Here is a 16,855-nt window from a genome sequence, read left to right as displayed (position 1 = left end):
ATCTCCTAAATGCAACCTTTTCATGAGTTCGTATTCATCATCCAAATGCCTCGTCTTCAACTCGAACTCCATCAAGGTTAAGAATCTTAACTAGTTAACCTCATCTTTACAGGAAATTGTCTTATCCTATTCTGGTCGTTCTTATTTGCATATTTATAAATTTATTTTCTTTATTTTATGAAACATATCTAGAATTATTTTATATTATGTATTATAATATAATATAATATAAAATTTATATGGGTTCAACTATGATATAGAAAAGATATGATATGAAAAAAACAACTGACCAATAAACTGAAATCATAAATTTGGTTGCAAATAAGGTGTTATTTATCAAAATTCATGGGTGGGTTTTGATTGGTCAAAACTCTTTCCATATCATATATTTTTTGCATGATAGATTTTCCCTATTTATATATATTGACATGTATTAATAATTTTATATGTTATATCATATAATATAATTGGGGTGGGTTCCTCATTCCCTAAAGTTTTCAGGTTTCCCCTAAACCCACCCTGAACCCCAGTCAATGGTCAAAAAACTTACCCCGACCATTGACTAAGGTAGAATAGGGTGGAGTGGAGCCCCACATGAATAGGTTAGATTGCCATTAAACCTGTTCATGGGTCGAGTAGCTTGATAGCCCGGTCTGGCTTAGCTTGCTATTTTTTTTTGGCTTGGACAAAATTTTAGGCCTATGGGCTTGGGCTCAGGCTCGAGCTCGGGCTTTTAAATACCAGGCCTGGTCATTTTTCGGGTTGGGTCCAGGTCTTCTCAAATAAGCTCGGTCCAATATTATTATATATAATTAAAAGCATTTATGTTATATAAATATTAATTTATAAAAATACACTAAAAATACATAGGCCATACTCGAACTCAAGATCTAGGCTTGATTAAATAATCAGCTCGGATGCATTTAATTTTCATACAGTTTGTTTTGTTCATAATGATGATGATATAATATCAATTCATTTTTTTTATTCATTTATTAATAAATTAATATATATATATATATATATAAATATTTCATCTTTTTATTTCAATTTATTAATATTATATAATGTCTGTTTTCAATCTGAATTGATTCGAATCGAATGGATAAGATTTGATTAATTTGATCAGAACATCAACAAATCAAATTTGGATCTAGGAACATTGATTTGATCTAATCCACTCACAGTCCTATTATTCTCATTCTCAGCCACGTATGCGGCTCTCTAATAAAGTTTTCTTTTAATGGCTTTTTTTTCCAAAGCAGCTCCGCAGCTCAGTTAAAGCAAATCAACCAAGGCTTAAGCACTCTCAAAAGTGAAAACATTTGATTGATTTGTTGTGGTTGTGGGGGGGGGGGGGGTAAGTTAGGCATTTTATTTAAAATATGATTAATAAATTAAAATAAGTGTCTAAGTTTTGTGTTCTATTCATGCCTTTCTGAATTTTATACATGGTGGCTGCTGGTTAGAGATCTATACGTGTCTGTCAACCTCCAACCAATAATTTTCTGTAGCCAATAGATAAAAAAAGAGTGATTCGAGCACATCCTATTTTTATATAGTGGGCACACACTAATTGGTCAACTCTATATGCATTGCATGAAGATAAAATCGTTTAGTTTTTATGTTTTGATTTTCTAAGTTCTAAAATTGTTTTCTTCTTAGTCAAAAGTGTGATCTGCCCAAATCATCGGACACAAAAAATTGATATTTCCACCGAAATGAAAAAGGAGGGATTTGATAGAGGCAGATATATATAAGCAACCAGGTGTGTAACTCCGTTTGGCCCGAGCTGGCCTTTTACCCTGGTTCTAGTTTGTACTTTCAGGCGTGTTCATTTAGATTTTGATAAAAGTTCAACTCGACCTTGCAGATTTTGGAGGATTTCATCATCTGTATGGGTATGGATAGGGTATTGATATTAAGCCAAATCCAATCCTCTCTAATTTGTATATTGTTAGAAATGTATATGAATTTATATATTAGGTATTAAATATAATAATATTTTTAATTTTATATAAAGTATAATTGATAGTTTATGCATTGTTTACATACTTAATCAAATAATAGAAAGTTTTGATATTTGTTCATGCTATTTCATTTGCTTATTATTTATATATAATAGAAAACTAGATATATGTGATCTAGACTCACGGAGGGAAGATCAGGGAGGGTTTTTCATTTTCATAAATCCACGAGTGTATGGTTGGGAGATCAAGGGAGGTGATAGGGTCTAAAACTTTACAAAACCCTTCTATGAACCCACCCATTTCCATCCCTAGTGGTAACTACATCAATATTGAACCAAATATGGTATCCGTTAGATTGGAAAGCTCCAATATTTTAAACTCTAACTAGTTTATGACCTGTATCAACCATTGGGAAACTATATTTAAATATTTTATTTTGAGCTTAGGTTTGATTTTTTTATTTGATTGATTTAGGAGATTATTCATATTAAACAACACACTTTATCTAGAAGAATAGGACCTAGAATAATATAACATTTTAATTAGACTGAAAATCAGATTGCTCAACTTTAAAAATTTCTAACTACATCAAGCTCAGGTTAGGGTTCGGACCAATAAAATAATTAACAAATTTCTAATGCAACCTGACCGCGTTGCACTCTCATTCAAAACCCCTTTTTCCTGAGGCTTTTATTTGAATTTGCAGACAGATTTGATTTGTTATTAAACGATATGAAACAACATGATTTAAAAAGTAAGGATAGACACATGCCACTTAACATAATCAATATTTTAAATTAAAATTTCTTGAACCTCTTTAAGTTGCATTTGGAATCAGTGTAAAATGTCAAATACACTGATAATATTTTATATTGAACCATGAAAGTGATCGTTGCTTTTTGAAAAACGTGATAGGTGGAAGAGTGTAAAGTTTTATATCGATAAAAAAGATGTAGTTTTTATATCAATTATCAGTGTAAAACTTTATACTTGATGAGGTTTTACTTCGATTATTGACGTAAAACTCCACTCAATCCAAACACATGCAAAGCTGAACCAAAGTGGAATTTTATGGCGATCATAATTATACATTCCTTTCAAATGCCTACAAAACAAAACAGAACCAATGTAAAATTTACATCGATTATTGATTTACATCACTTTCAAATGTAGCCTTAAGAAAATAAATAGGTGAATAATATCCGAACCCACCACTATTTTTTGGTGGAGCCCACTTTACTTATGGTTGAGAGCACTTGCAACAAATGATTTTGTATTTTTTGTTTGTACAACTAGTTTAGATGGAACAGTGGCAGTGGCAGTGCCGAGATAAGACGCAAAATAATAACAAAAAGGTTGGAATCAAAATGTGTTTCTTTACCCTCTGATCAATTATTGATTTTAGGGTTGTTCATGGGTCAGGTTGGGTCGGTTTATTGCTGTTTTTCCAACCAACCCGACCTGATTGGATTGCCTGAAAATGAAATCGAAACCGACTCTATGTTAGGCAAAATTGACCTGATCGGTTTGAGTGCTTGAATTGAGGGGCTAAGGGAGTAAGGGCAGACCAAGTTAGAAGTTACCAAGAAAAGAGAAAGTCAAATTGCGTTAAAAAAAAAAGACTGAAATTTGAAATTTTTAAGAAAGCTTCTAATCTAAGTAAAAAAGATACTTAATTGTAATTACCTATTTGATGTAACGGACCTTAGAGAATAAGATTCTTTCTTTAAACCTTTCAAAAAAAATGCAAGAAGCTATTAATGGAATTAATAGCATTCATTGTCTTGCAATGCTTGTCATTAATGGCATTCCTAAAGAGAAGACTAGAAAGTAGAAACTATAAGTAACTAGAAAGTAGAAACTAAGTTAGGTACTAACTACTAAGTACTAGATAGGAACTAAGTCGGTTCGGATTGGTTCAGCTTTGGATTGATTCAGTTTCGGTTTTCATGTGTGAAAACCAAAATCGAATCGACCCATCGATTTATACTTTTTAGTAACCCAAAATCGGCTGATGCTAAAGAAAACCCATCCAACTTGACGCAGCGTGGAAGCAATGAGAACCGGAGCTGGCTATGCAAGCACCGGGCGTTCGCTAGCACCTAGCGAAAAACACCGATTTCTCTAGGAGAGAGAAAATGTAGCGAAAATAGGAAAAAGAGAACTTGAAGAAATTCTGAAAATCTGAAGTATGAATTGATGAATAACTTTGGGAAAATAGCAGTATTTATAATACATTTGGAAATTGTGAAAGGACTAGGAAAGAACATGAATCTTGATCTTGATCTTGATCCTCTTGGGCTGTCTTGATAAGGTCGAACCCTCTTGGATTTCTTGGGCTTGATCTTCCACTATCTGATCTCCCTGGCTCTTCTTATGCATGAATCTGGGAGTCTTGGATTTCTTGATGCTTCTTGGAGTCTTTGTTAGATCTTGATTGGAGTCTTGAGTTCTTGCTAATCTTGGAAGAGTCTTGGAGTCTTGGAAGAGTCTTAATGGATCTTGAATTATCCTATTATCCTTTCTTGGACTCTTGACCTTATCCTAGGAGCTGCCGCCCCTAGGGGTGAGATGGGCCTTGGGATGGGCCTCCATCATTCTCCCCCACTTGGAGAGAACTCGACCCCGAGTAGTGACGAGGATAGGCAAGTGTTATCTCTGGCAGGTACTGGTGAAGGTCAGCAACGTTGAAGGTCTTGGATATACCCATATGATCTGGTAGGTCCACTATATAGGCATTGTCATTAATCTTCTTCATGATTTTGTATGGACCATACTTCCGAGGCTTCAACTTGTTGTAGGTAACTACGGGAATTCTTTCCTTCCTTAAGAAGACCATAACCTCATCACCTACATCAAACACTTGAGGTCAGTGGTGTTTGTCTGCGGCCATCTTGTACTTGGCGTTGGATTGCTCTAGCTTCTGCTTCATGGCGTTTTGGACGGACTGGATTTGTTCTGCCATCTGCTCTGCTGAGATACTGGTGCTGAGTACCTTGGGTAGTTTCACTAAATCCAGTGCATGGTTAGGGACCTTCATGTACACAATGGAGAATGGAGATCTGCCTGTAGAACTATGCACTGCATTGTTATAAGCGAACTCAGCCTAAGCTATGGCGAAGTCCCACTGTTTCGGCCGTTCCTGGCATATGCTGTGAATTAAATTCCCTAAGGTTTGATTTACCACTTCTGTTTGTCCATTTGTCTGCGGATGGGCTGTACTGCTGAAATTAAGTGATGAATCAAACAACCTCCACAGGGTCATCCAAAAGTGACTGAGGAACCGTGTGTCACGATCTGAAGTGATGGTCTTGGGTACCCCATGTAAGCGAACAATCTCCCTGAAAAATAATTTGGCTGTTGCGGATGCATCTGCTATTTTCTTGCATGGGAGGAAGTGAGCCATTTTTTAGAACCTATCAATCACCACGAAGACGGAATCCATGTTCCTTTGGGTCTTTGGCAAGCCTAGCACAAAATCCATGGACAAGTCTTCTCATATAGCATTAGGAACGGGTAGGGGCATGTAGAGACATGTGTTCTGGGTTTGTCCCTTAGTTGTCTGACAAACATAGCACCTGCTTACGATGGTAGACACGTCCCTTCTCAATTTCAGCCAGTAATATCGCCCCTTAACAGCTTCTATTGTTTTGTCCCTTCCCAAGTGTCTTGCTAGTCCACCCCCATGCAAATCCCTGATGATCTTTTCGCAGAGGAAGGTGCAAGGGATACACAGTTGTTCCCTTTTCATGAGGAACCCGTCATAAATAAAGAAGTCTTCTGTTGACTGCTTATTCACACATTTCTCCCATACCTGTTGGAAGTCTTCATCTTGGGCATATAAGTCTTTTAGGCACTCAAAACCCACAATCTCAACGTTGAGGGTCTTGATGAGAGCTACACGCCTACTAAGTGCATCAGCCACTTTATTTTGTTGTCCTGTCTTATACACAATTTTATATGGGAACTTGTCTATGAAAGCAGACCATCTGGCATGTAAATCACTTCTTAATTGCTTTTGCCCACTAAGATATTTTAGGGCCTGGTGGTCAGTATAGAGAACAAATTCTTTTGCAATTAAATAGTGTTCCCATGTTTTCAAGGCTCTTATCACAGCATAAAACTCCTTGTCATAAGTAGACCACTTTCTCCTGGCTTCACATAATTTTTCACTAAAGAAGGCAATGGGTCTTTTCTCTTGGGACAATACAGCCCCTATGCCAACTCCACTGGCGTCACATTCAACTTCAAATAATTTATTGAAATCTGGTAAGGCAAGAACATGAGCAGTACATAACTTTTCTTTTATGAGAGCAAAACTTTGCTCTTGTTCTTCTCCCCATTGAAATTTCCCCTTTTTCAAGCATTCAGTAATGGGAGCCATGATACTACTAAAATTCTTAATAAAACGCCTATAGAAGGTTGCCAACCCATGAAATCACCTGACATCTGTGACGGTGGATGGGGTCGGCCACTCCCTAATGGATTTCACCTTTTCCTCATCTACTTTCACACCATCCTTGCTTATAATAAATCCCATAAATAATAAATTATCATTCATAAAGATGCATTTCTTCAAATTAGCATATAATTTATTTTCCCTCAATGTTTTCAGGACCTCCCTAATATGTCCCACATGCTCAGTGATAGATTTGCTGTATATCAAAATATCATCAAAAAAGACTACCACAAATTTACCAATGAAGGGGCGCAATACCTGGTTCATCAGCTTCATGAAAGTGCTGGGTGCGTTGGTTAGTCCAAAGGGCATGACCAACCACTCGAACAAGCCATCTCTAGTCTTGAAGGCTGTCTTCCATTCATCTCCGGGATGGATCCTGATTTGATGATATCCACTCCTGAGATCTATTTTTGAGAAAACTACAGCTCCGCTTAGTTGGTCCAGCATGTCGTCCAACCTAGGAATGAGAAATTTGTACCCAATGGTGATCTTGTTAATGGCCCTGCTGTCGACACACATTCTCCAACTGTCATCCTTCTTAGGTGTTAATAAGGCAGGTACTGCACAAGGACTCATGCTGATTTGAATGTGTCCCTTTTTCAATAATTCTTCTACCTTTTCTCGTAAAATTTCATTCTCCTTAGGACTCATCCTGTAATATGGGAGGATAGGTAGACTAGCACCTAGAACAAAATCAATATGGTGTTGTATATCTCTCATGGGAGGGAGTTCATTTGGTAACTCCTCTGGAACTACATCATTAAATTCATCCAGTAGTCCATGTATTTCAGCTGGAATTGTATTTTCATCATTAACATCTTCTCCTTTTACTACTAACAAATGTATCTCATGAGTATCCTTACATTCTTTAACAAATTCAGCATGATGATGGGTGATGCTAAGGAAAATTTTCTCATGTGCCTTTGGAGTATTTGTAATATTTTTTTTCTGCTATGGGTAACAAAGTATAACGTGTACCTTCTTTTTCAAGTTGGTAGGTATTCTTCCTACCCATGTGCCTTGCATCTGTATCAAATTGCCAAGGCCTCCCTAACAAAATATGGCAAGCATCCATATCTACAATATCACAATATGCTTCATCATGGTACTTACCAATTGAAAAAGGTACCTTGCAGCGTTCTTCCACTCGTACGCCGCATCCTTCCTTGATCCACCCAACTGTGTATGGGTTGGGATATTTTTCAGGAATCAGCTGTAATTGTTGGATAACATCCTTGCAAATAATATTTTCCTGACTACCACTGTCAATAATTAAATTAAATAATTTTCCCTTGACAGTACATCTGGTACGAAATAATCTGTGCCTTTGAGAAGTATCCTTATTTTTCTGGGACAACATTAATTTTCTTACCACACAAGTATACTCCTCATGTTCATATGGACCCTCTTCATCCTCCCCATCAGGTCCACAATATACTTCTTCCTCAATATCTTCTTCCTCTTCCCTTTCTACCATATTAACTACCTTCCTCTTGGGACAGTCACTAGATCTATGTCCAACCTCATTACATTTAAAACATTTAATAGGAGCAGGCCTTGCATAAGGGTTACTGGTTTTAGGAGGGTTGGAAGGATTACCTCAAGTATGCCCTCTTGTAGTAGCCTTACCGGCGTTACTTGTACTTTCCGGGTGAGAAGGTTGTACTGCCGGAACTGATTTGTTCCTGTCGACAGTTGCCGGTTTGTTGTCGCTCCCGCTGTACCGGCAATAATTATCACTGCGTGCCTTGTCCTAGAACATTAATTCTGCTTTCAAGGCTAGGTTCCTTGCTTCCTGCACACTAAGAACCATCTGTACACCAATTTTATCTCTGATAGACGGTCTTAAACCGCTTAGATAACGGGCTGCCTGCTAGTTATCACTTTCAGATAATTGATTTCTTTAAGCTAATCTAAAAAATTCAGATGTATATTCATTAACACTACGAGAACCCTACGCACACCTCTGATAAGATTCAAACATATATTGTTCATAGTCAAGAGGTAAAAATCTACCTCTGATTAATTGTTTCATGCGCCTCCAGGTTCGAACATGACCCCTTCCTTCTCTCATCCGGGTCTCTCTCATCCGTTCCCACCAAACAGATGCGCCTCCCTTTAATCAGAAAGCTACTAATTTTACCCTTTGTTCCTCTGGTATTTCCATATAGTCAAAGAACCTATCGACTTCTGTGATCCAATCCAGAAGTCCCTCTATACCAAGATCTCCACTAAAAATAGGAATATCTACATTGAGTTTAAATTCATCATTATTCCTACGGGGGTTGAAATTACCTTGATTGTGCCAATTTCTACCGTTTTTGTCGTTGCCGGGAAGAACTGGAGCACCACCAAATTCGAAATCATCATCACTTTCGTCGTCAAGAACTGGACGTCGGGACGCAGTAGCGATGGGTGGTTTGTTGTGGTTGTCTCCTGCGATCTGCTGTGGATTTTCCCGGATTCGTGGGACAACTTCTCGTAACAAGGTTTGCAGTTGTTCAGTCACCTCTTCCAACTGTCGTTCGATGTTACGTGTGGCTGTACGCTGCTCTTCGATTGCTCTCCAAACAACTGGGAATCCTTGATCTCTATCACGGGGTGGGTTGCGACTGCTACCGTCTGGGTTGGACATGACTGGGCGAATTCCCTGCTCTGATACCACCTGACGCAGCGTGGAAGCAATGAGAACCGGAGCTGGCTATGCAAGCACCGGGCGTTCGCTAGCACCTAGCGAAAAACACCGATTTCTCTAGGAGAGAGAAAAGGTAGCGAAAATAAGAAGAAGAGAACTTGAAGAAATTTTGAAAATCTGAAGTATGAATTGATGAATAACTTTGGGAAAATAGCAGTATTTATAATACATTTGGAAATTGTGAAAGGACTAGGAAAGAACATGAATCTTGATGTTGATCTTGATCCTCTTGGGCTGTCTTGATAAAGTCGAACCCTCTTGGATTTCTTGGGCTTGATCTTCTACCGTCCAATCTCCCTGGCTCTCCTTATGCATGAATCTGGGAGTCTTGGATTTCTTGTTGCTTCTTGGAGTCTTTGTTGGATCTTGATTGGAGTCTTGAGTTCTTGTTAATCTTGGAAGAGTCTTGATAATCTTGGATTCTTGATAAGTCTTGGAGTCTTGGAAGAGTTTTAATGGATCTTGAATTATCCTATTATCCTTTCTTGACTTATCTTGGACTCTTGACCTTATCCTAGGAGCTGCCGCCCCTAGGGGTGAGATGGGCCTTGGGATGGGCCTCCATCACAACTTAGGTTAAGTTAGATCAGATTAGTCAGTTTGATCGATTTGAATCTTCTTATGAACAACCCTAATTGATTTTACTATAAAGATGGAATATATGAGCCCACTGGCCCAAGCTAGCTCGATGTGGACCACGCACTCTAATATATGGATTAAGGGCCGCGTATCATTATTGATGATGGATATGGTCCACATCTGTTTCAATAATTCAATCCATTACAACCTTTATGTTAGACAATTTCTACAGTTTCCAACTCTAAAAGTGGAGATGCCAATGGATGGGGTAAGGTGGTAGTGGCCTAGTGGAGTACACCCGCATTGACCTGACCCTATCTATGGTCGGGTCAGCCATAATCAGGTTGGGTTGAGGTGAACCCGTATTGATCCACTCTGTTGATGTTGGAGTATTGAAGTATTTGCATGTGTAGGCGTGTATAGGTGTGCTATGAATGGAACAGGTCACATCGCGCTTGACCCATGCCGAACCCCCCACCCACTGACATCCAATTAAAAAGACCGGTTCATGCCATATTTTCTTTTGTCATCAAAGCCTAGGTCATCATCATCTAAAGCTTCGTTTGGGAGTACTTTTCATTTAAGTTTGTAAAAAAGCTATTTTGAACAAAAACAGGTGACCGGCCCAATACTTAAAAAGTTCTTTTTCAAAAAATCCATTTCAAAAAAGTGCTTTTCCAAAAGCCCATTTATCAATTTCATCATGATCATGATTATCATATGAATTTGCCATGTGCAACGTATATTCACATTTACTAATCCCTTACTTAAAATTAGACCTGTTCATGGGCCGGGTAGCTCGATAGCCCGACCCGACCCGACTTGCACCCTTTCGGGTTTGGTCATGTAATTAGGCCCGCGGACCTGACCTCGTGCCTAACACAGTAAGCCTGACTGTGTTTCGGGCCGGGCTCGGGATTTGTCAAAAAAGCCCAAACCGAGCCCAGCCCGACCCAATTCAGCATTATATATTTTACAAAATACATAATGTGTATTTTATATATTATATAAAATATATAAATAATATAATATTTATTGAAATATATATATTTATAATTTAATATATACATTTTTTTATTTTTTTCTTTATAATTTCTCTCTCTCTCTCTCTTTCTCTCTCTCTCTCTCTCTTCAGCCGCTTCAGCAGTAGTAACAGCATGGGCTAAATTTCGGGCTCGGGCCCAAGCCCGGGCTTTGGGCTTTTTATGAGGGCTGGGCTTGGGCCCAAGTTGTAGGCCTAATGGTCGAGTCGGACTCGGGCTCAAACCTTAGAAAATTTTGTTAATACAGAGTGAAAGCTCGGCCCGAGCCCGGCTTGGCCCGACTCATGAATAGGTCTAGTTAAAATGCATAAAATCAAACACCTTCACGTGATTTTGTCCTCAAAGAAAAATGAAGGCAAGTTAACAAACCAAATTTTTGGACAACCAAACTAGTTTCAGATAGCATTTTTGGTTTCATGGCACATCAAACAAAAAGTAGAAAGTTTGTAAAGCATATACTGCTGCGTTTTGTGGTTTAATAAATTTGCAAAAGGAGAGCCCCGTATTTGGAAATGATAATTTTATAATTTATCCAATCTAATCACACATTTGTTTAGATTGATTCTATAGTTGAAACTTAGGGGGTGTTCTATAGCATAGATGAGAAATTGGGTAGTGTTTGTGGTGTGGGTGAAAACAAATCACACCCCAATAAGGTAGTTGTTCTACACCATGAACAAAAATGTGTGGACTGATCCACACTATACCTTCATGGGCGTTTTGCAAGGTGTGGCATATTTTAGTTTGCATATTGTATTTTATTCCATGAATTTCAACTACAACATTTGAGATAATTTATGCCATTAATCATTAAAAAACAATATATTATTTTTGATAATATACACAATAGAAAAATATTAATAAACTGCTAAGGATTTTAATAGTTAATAAAAATAATATTAGTAATAATTGATAATGTTAAAGAACAAATAATGATATTAATATTAATATTAATTAAAAATGAGTAGTATTATTAATGATAATTGATAGTATTAACAACACTTTTAATAATATTTAATAATAATTAATAATATCAATAACAATTAATATTAATAAAAGTAATATTTAAAGCTTAATAATTAATAAAATAATATTAATATTAATTAATAAACATGAGTAGTAGTGGCAAGTGGTTCAAATAGAGAAGAGTAATATAGCATGAGAATAAACAAAGGATGAATACTTACTAGTTACCATCGACGATCCGATGTAGCAATGGTCAGAGGAGGAGTGACGAGTGGTTCAAACTAGGCTTGTTAGTAATACTCAAAAATCCAAGGCCTGATCTAATATCCAATCCGATTATCTCAGATTCAAATGATGTATTTATGTAATTAGATCAGATTCAAAATGTTACAATCTACATTTGATTAATAATTGGATTGGATTCGGATTTGACCCCATATGATCCGATTAAAATATGAAACCAATTATTATAATATTTATTAATTTTAATATATAAATTTTATATAATTATATATTAAAATTTTAAAAAATAAATAAATTTATTATATGTAAATTTTAAAAAATAAATAAATTTTAATTTTCTGGTATTTTAGAAAATTTATAGCGTAGTTGAATTAAATCCGGATCCAATCCCAGTCTGTTAGGATTTGAATTCGAATCCAAATCAATTGGATTCAGATGTAGGTTATCAATAATCTGATTGAATGTAGGCTTTGTTGCATCCAATCTGAGTTTGATCCGATTACAACCATAGTTCAAATAAAGAAGAATAGCAATGACGAGTAGAGAAGAATAACAACAACGAGCTCACAAAGAAGTGTTGCAACGGTAAAAAGAAAAGAGGTCTTATACTAGGGTTAAACATCCATATGAAGTATAGGATCGTTATTCCATATGCAAAACGGTGTGGTGTAGATGCTTCCACGAGATAAACCCGTCGATGAGAAAATGGGTTGTGGTGTGGATCAATCCACACTACAGCCAACCGAACACATGCCATGGAAGTGGTGTGGATTGAAACTTTATATATTGTTGCCAATCCACCCCACCGAACACCACCTTAAACTTTCATCAAGATTGAGCTATGCAAAATGGGCCAGGCCTAGGCCCATAATTTATTTAGTAATATAGGGGTGTTAATTGAACTAGATTTGGTCTAATCCGATCCAATCCAATGTGAGTCCATTATAAATGGACCAAGTCCAATCCAGTCCAATGAATATTTCAAACTATTTTGGGCCAATCCAATTCAATGTCTGGACCATTTAATCTATTCAAATTCATTTTGATTTAAATTGGTTTCCACTCAAACCTGATCCATTGACGCTTATATTCTTATCTTATATCAATGAACCAGATATTGGTTTAATCCAACCCAATACAATATAAATTTATATGGACGGACTAGGTCCAATCCAATCTAGCAGATTGGTTCAATCCAATAAGTCTTGTTGGCCCGTCCAAGTCCAAGTCCAAATTTATATAAATTGATTTTGAACTAGCATAATACAACACCTCGAGAGGACATTGAAACAAACATAAATATTACAACAGAATTATCCGATGACAAAAAAATCACACAATACTTTTATTTATTAACAAAGAATAAGATATCAGAAACAACTTATTAAGACGTACAATATTGAATGCAACAAAACATAATCACAAAAACATTTAATAGTTGTATGGCTTGTATCTGAATGTGCAATATTAAGCCTTTTATTTCTCTTCTCTTCTACCATGCTGTCACTGCTGGAATGCTCTGCTCATTTCTGAAGAAATTCCGTGGGTCGACCTTGCTCTTCACATATACTAATCTTTCGAAGTTGTTCTTGAAATACTTTCGGCCCCAGATGCTAGCTTGTGAGTAGCTTGTATTGCCCTTGTTGTTTGTTCCAATGTCAAGATCTCTGTAGTTGAGATATGCTTCTCTTGGGAACTTGGAGACATAAGGAGTCATGTATTTGTACAGCTCTCTGATCCATTTGATGTGCCTCTTGGTTTCTTCATCATGAGTTTCATTTTGTTCCCAGTACACAAGGTACTGGATTTTGTATATGTTCCCTTTTCTGTGTGGGAATGGAGTTGCAGATTCTGATATCTCACTCATCCTTCCTCCATAGGGATTTAGCTCCATTATAGGTGTCTCCACTTGAAGAAACCTCTTCCATATTCCTTCAAACGCAGATTCAGGAATTGGTTGCTTAACATAGTCGGATTTCATCTTGTAGGTGCTCTTGCTCTGAAGGAATTGGTTGCTTAACATATTCCTTCAAACGTGGGATTCGTTCAAAGGAGTAATGATAAAGAGAGGTTTTGGAGTGTCAGACTGGAGGAACCTGAGGTTTTGTATAGTAGAGGTGTAGATGGATTGATATGAGGAGTTATTGGAGGAATAAACCAGAGCAGAGATTGGAGAGGAAGGATTAGAACGAAGGGAGAGGCATTGAAGAAAGGTCTCCTCCACTGAGGCAGAGGTTGCCCATGGAACCAACACAAGGATTGAAAGCAAGGAAAGTAGTGCAGAAGTTGATGAACTCCCCATGATTTAATTTGGTTTTGCTCTTTACGTGTATTTGGTGTATAGGAAAGGTTAATGGGCTTGCCTATTTATACCTTTTTTTTTTTTTCTGGAATCTGGGTGTTGGTCAAAACCTTGAAAGTATGACTTTTTCTATTTCCTTTAACCATAGGATCGATGTCTCTACTTTCTAATAATATTCATATATAGCTTTGTATCCACGACATTAATTAAGCACAAGAAGATCAAAAAGGTCAAAATTGTCCAACCAGCTAGGATTTATGTAATTATATAGAAATGGCAGCAGCAGCTTGTGACTTTCGTCGATATTTGAGGTACGTTCCTTTTTAGAAAATATGTTAATGTCATTAAATTTGACGATTTCATCTAGAACAAATGGCAGCAGCAGCTTCTTGTGACATTTTAGGGGTTGTGTTGGTATTTCATCAACACGTCTAAACATTTTGGAGGGTATTTTCATTTTGGTTAGTGAATTAGAAAACCATGTAAGATAGTTTTTGAATACAACTACATGGTTCAAAAAGAATGCCAATGTCGCTAAGTGATTCTGTTTATATTGTATTAAATGCAATATAAATTTCATACATATGATAAAATACATAATTATATATGCATTTAAACATATTAATTGTATTCAAGTTTCAAACTATCGATACAAACCGATATGTCGGTATCGTGGCTGTATTGTGTCTCAGTTTTATTTACTTTTTAGTTTTTTTCTTTTGCAACAGGTTCAGAGGGATCGATTTAAGGTCTTTCTACCCTCTGAACCAGCTCAGACCTCAAAAAAAGTGTATCAGAAAGCTCTTGATATGATATATATCGGCCAATACAATTCGATATGTATTGAACTTTGAACCTTAATTGTATTATAATATATTTATATTTTAATATATTATATTATATTTTTATTGCATTTTAAGTTATTAATTATTAGCATATAATAAATAAATTGCCATGTGACCAAAGTTGAACCATGATAGATGAATTGATTCTATACATGTAAGCCACATAGAAAAGTTGAAAATGTTTTGAGTCCAAAAGATGAACCAACCATGTATATGACAATTTATAACACATCTAATCTCTTTGATGAAACCCATCAAATTGTAGGTCTTTACTCTTAAGGCTCAGTTTGGAAAGAGTACAAATACAAATACAAATATGTATAATATAAATACATACAAAATACAAGGTTTTACACTCTACATATTTGTATTTGTATTCCTTCCAAACTGAGCCTAAGGCTTCTTTTGAATTGTCTTGACAGGAACGAGGATTGATAGTGATACCCAACTAGGGATGGGGATGGGAATGGGAAGTGAATTCCCTAACCACCCCGATCCCAATTATATATATTAGCTATATTATATATATATATATATATATATATATATATATATATATATATATATATATATCTATTATTTATGATAATATTTATATTATATATATCAAAGTATATTTAAAATATTTTTACATTTTAAAATTGTCCTTTATTTTAAATAATTTAATGATTTTGGGGATTTGGGTCCCAATAGGGAACCTTTCCCTATCAATATCAGGGATCAAGGATGGATGATCATTTTTATCCCTAGCGGAGATCAAGGTCTGGGATGGGGATTTGTTTCAAAGTTGGGATCGGAGAACCCGACCCATTGCCATTCCTAATCATCTTCATGAACCTTGTATATTTGCATTTGCATTGAACATATCTGTATTTACACTAATGGATAGGCAATAAATTCATGGGCCAAATCCACATAACAGTTATGTATTCTTAAAAATGTGCAATACCTCTTTCTTTATGGGTGTACAATTAGGGCTGTCAATGGGTTGGGTCAACCTGATGAACCCAAATCAATTATAACGTTTCTGGTTTCATGAAAATGTCCTGATTAATAATTATGTTGGCTCTAGTTCTTGTTTGTCCCAAACTGATTATTTTATTAGATATATAATATTTTCTTAAATTTCTTATTAATTTTATCATATTTGATGTTTGGAACGGAGAATTTGATAGATAATAAATAAGATAATATTAATAAAAATATTTAATTTATTAATACGTAAATAATTTAGTCCTTTTTATAATTTTTATTAAGCTTATATTATCAAAATTAAAATTTATGTTATTATTTAAATACAAAATATAGTTTTCAATATAATTGGGTTTGAATCCAATAGACCCAATTATTATTAACCGAGATGGTTTTGAGTCTATAATTTTATCCCGATTAATTATCGGTTTGGAATTGATTCAACACGGACTCAATACAGACCCAAACCAGACCCGATCCTTGACAGTCCGTGTGAAAGCCCACTACCAATGTCACTTCAAAGTCCTAATCACATATTTAACATAAATGGTTCAATTGGTTAGGTCAATATATATGTATATATATAGAGGTATACCCACATGTTCAGATTATTTGTTTATTTTATTTTGTTTTATTTTTGTTAATTAAGAAAGCTAAAAATTAAAATTTATGGCAAAAATAGGAAATTTTAATAGGCTATATTAGTGATTCCTGGTGGTTTCATTGCATAGATTGCAAAAGGTTAGTCAAAATCATTAAAAAGTATTATTGTAGAAAA

At 35.8% G+C, this 16,855-nt stretch overlaps 1 pseudogene; it reads right to left on the bottom strand.

Annotated features, from left to right (window-relative positions):
* Positions 1 to 13,435: 13,435 nt before the first annotated feature.
* On the bottom strand, positions 13,436 to 13,981 carry LOC148879571 (berberine bridge enzyme-like 22 pseudogene; annotated as a pseudogene).
* Positions 13,982 to 16,855: the final 2,874 nt, after the last annotated feature.

The sequence above is a fragment of the Nelumbo lutea genome, chromosome 1 (assembly GCF_056320005.1).
Source record: "Nelumbo lutea isolate HS-2025 chromosome 1, American lotus-T2T, whole genome shotgun sequence".
Lineage (NCBI taxonomy): Eukaryota > Viridiplantae > Streptophyta > Magnoliopsida > Proteales > Nelumbonaceae > Nelumbo > Nelumbo lutea.
This window is presented reverse-complemented; position numbering and strand designations above follow the sequence as displayed.